The 3,008-nt window shown below is 42.6% G+C and overlaps 1 pseudogene; it reads right to left on the minus strand.

Moving 5' to 3' along the window:
• Window positions 1-2,187: 2,187 nt before the first annotated feature.
• Window positions 2,188-2,753, minus strand: LOC112833314 (small ribosomal subunit protein uS11-like; annotated as a pseudogene).
• Between the last annotated feature and the right edge of the window lie 255 nt (window positions 2,754-3,008).

Genomic DNA, 3,008 nt, shown 5'->3' on the forward strand with positions numbered 1-3,008 from the left:
ATTGCCTGTGTTTAGGGAGCAAATTCATCCCAAGCGTTAAACAATAAAAAAATAACCAAGTTCAGATATATTTTCAAAGATAGTGTGCTGACATTAATAAGGGGAAAGGAGATTATTTAAAATGGAAAATATTGCCTTATTTTTGAATCACAGAATCATCATTTTTGCAGCAGGAAATCTTAACCTCATTTTATAGATTGGAAAATCAGGTAAAAGAGGTTAGATGCATTGCATGAGATGAGTGCCTTGTAAGTCATTGGCCTGGTTGCCATTTAGTGCTGAACTCCTAACTCCCTGATTAATGTTTTTTTCTATCTTGGTGACATAATTTACATATTGGCAGAATCGGCGGGTCCTCATTATTTCCTGCCTTTCTCTTCATTTCTAGCTCTGTCTTCACGTCTCAATAGATGGAGATAGATGTGAGCTTCATGAGTTCAAGGACCAAAAATCTCCTACTTTCTTTAACATTTCTCTCTGTAGACAAAAACTAAAGCTCGGGATCAGTTATGGGCCTAATTATATGGTCCCTCTCTACCAACCCCCTGATTCATATGTCAAAGCCAGAACCCCCAGTGTGGCTGTAACTGGAGATGGGGCCTTTAAAGAGATAAATAAGGTCAAATGAGGTCATAAGGGTGGGGCCCTAATCCTGTAGGACTAGTGTCCTTCTAAGAGGAAGGACTCCCTGCACACACAGAGGAACAGCCATATTTAAGTCTCTGGTGTTTTGTTATGACAACCCACGCTGACTAATACGGAGCCCATCCCACAGTTCTCTCCTCTAGTCATACAGAATGTCTTACTAGGGTAGAGTGAGCAGGATATTTCACTGATGTGTTCAATTGCTACCTGATCTCAACCCGGCCTATGTTTGTGGTTGGCACTGTATCGGGCGCTGAAGGGAACACGAAGCACAAGACACTGTCTTCAAAAAGTGTAGAGGTGGAGATAGAGATCACCCCAGGGACAGTCCCTGTGGTCTAAAAACAATACTGTGGGTCCAGAAAAATGAATTCTGACTGGGAAGTTGAGAAGCTTCCATAGAGGAGACAGCAGTGGTTGGGTAGGGCTTCTTCTCTCAGCACTTCCAACCCAAATTGTCCTTTCAATCTGGTTTCTTTGTATGGCATCCACACACACATACCATTTCTCAGTGAAACCAACAGGAGCATATTTATTAAAGAAAAAGAATCTAGCATTTATTAAGCACCAACTATGTATAAAGCGCTTACAGATTTTATTTCACAGAAATCTATAATACCTCAATTTTGTATTTTTTTAAGAGGTTTATTTATTTGGGAGAGAGAGAGAAAGAGCATGGGCAGGGCAGTGCCAGAGGGAGAGGGGGAGAATCTCAAGCAGATTCCCTGCCAAGGGTGGAGCCCATGGTGGGGGGAGGGGGCTCAATTTCACAACCCTGAGATCATGACCTGAGCTAAAATCAAGAGTCACGTGCTTAACTGAATGAGCCACCCAGGTGCCCCAATTTTGTATTTTTATGCCCACTTTGCAGATGAGAAAACAGACTTAAAGTGAATTGCCTAAAGAGGATAAGTTTATTAGTGATAGAGCTGAGATTTGAATCCAGATCCATTGGACGCCAAAAAAACCAGCACATTGCCCCTATAAAGTAAAAGATGTTGCTGCTAAATATGTCATAAATATTTCTCAAAGATCAGTTAATTGGTGGACGTGACATTTCATTTTACCTATAGGTTTATTTATTTATCTTCTCAAATTTAGAAGTTCTTGCCACTGTTGTTTTCCACTGATGTATCCTGAGTGCCTTTATTAGTGCCCGGCACATAGTACTTAATACTTATTGAATAAATAATTGCATTTATTTATTTATTTATTTATTTATTTATTTATTTATTTATTTTATTATGTTATGTTAATCACCATACATTACATCGTTTTTGATGTAGTGTTCCATGATTCATTGTTTGTGTATAACACCCAGTGCTCCATTCAATACGTGCCCTCTTTAATACCCATCACTAGGCTAACCCATCCCCCCACACCCCTTCCCTCTAGAACCCTCAGTTTGTTTCTCAGAGTCCATAGTCTCCCGTGGTTCATCTCCCCCTCCAATTTCCCCCCTTCATTTTTGCCTTCCTTCTATCTTCTTTTTTTTTTAACATGTATTATTTGTTTCAGAGGTACAGGGCTGTGATTCATCAGTTGTTTTTTTTTTTTTTTTAGCTCACACAAAGCCAATATATTAACAGAAAACAGTAATTTGAGGAATCCTGTTCACAGACAGTGACCACGGCGACCCCCCTTCCTGCGGGTGCTATCGGAGGGGATGGGGGTGACATCCTCAATCCACCCGATCTTCATTCCTGAGCGGGCAAGGGCTCTGAGGGCTGACTGGGCCCCAGGTCCAGGGGTCTTGGTTCTATTTCCTCCTATGGCTCGTAGTTTGATGTGGAGGGCAATGATGCCCAGCTCCTTGCACCTCTGGGCTACATCCTGGGCAGCCAACATGGCAGCATAGGGAGAGGACTCATCTCAGTCAGCCTTCACCTTCGTTCCACCAGTCACGCGACAGATGGTTTCCTTGCCAGAAAGATCGGTGACATGGACAAAAGTGTCACTGAAGGATGCAAAGATGTGGCAGACACCAAACACATTCTCTCCTTCAGCTACCTGAGGTCCAAGGCTGATGACCTGTTCTTCCTTCTTTTCCTTTCCTTTGCGAGGTGCCATTTCTGCGTGTCTTCTCCAGCCTCCGCTACCGGAAAAAGCTGTGATTCATCAGTCTTAACACAATTCACAGCGCTCACCATAGCACACACCCTCCCCAATGTCTATCACCCAGCCACCCCATCCCTCCCACCCCCCACCACTCCAGCAACCCTCAGTTTGTTTCCTGAGATTAAGAATTCCTCATATCAGTGAGGTCATATGATACATGTCTTTCTCTGATTGACTTATTTCGCTTAGCATAATACCCTCTAGTTCCATCTTGCCATTTGCAACAACGTGGATGGAAATAATTG

The sequence above is a fragment of the Callorhinus ursinus genome, unplaced genomic scaffold, assembly GCF_003265705.2.
Source record: "Callorhinus ursinus isolate GAN/ISIS: 27379988/994484 unplaced genomic scaffold, GSC_fseal_2.0 scaffold25, whole genome shotgun sequence".
Classification (NCBI taxonomy): domain Eukaryota; kingdom Metazoa; phylum Chordata; class Mammalia; order Carnivora; family Otariidae; genus Callorhinus; species Callorhinus ursinus.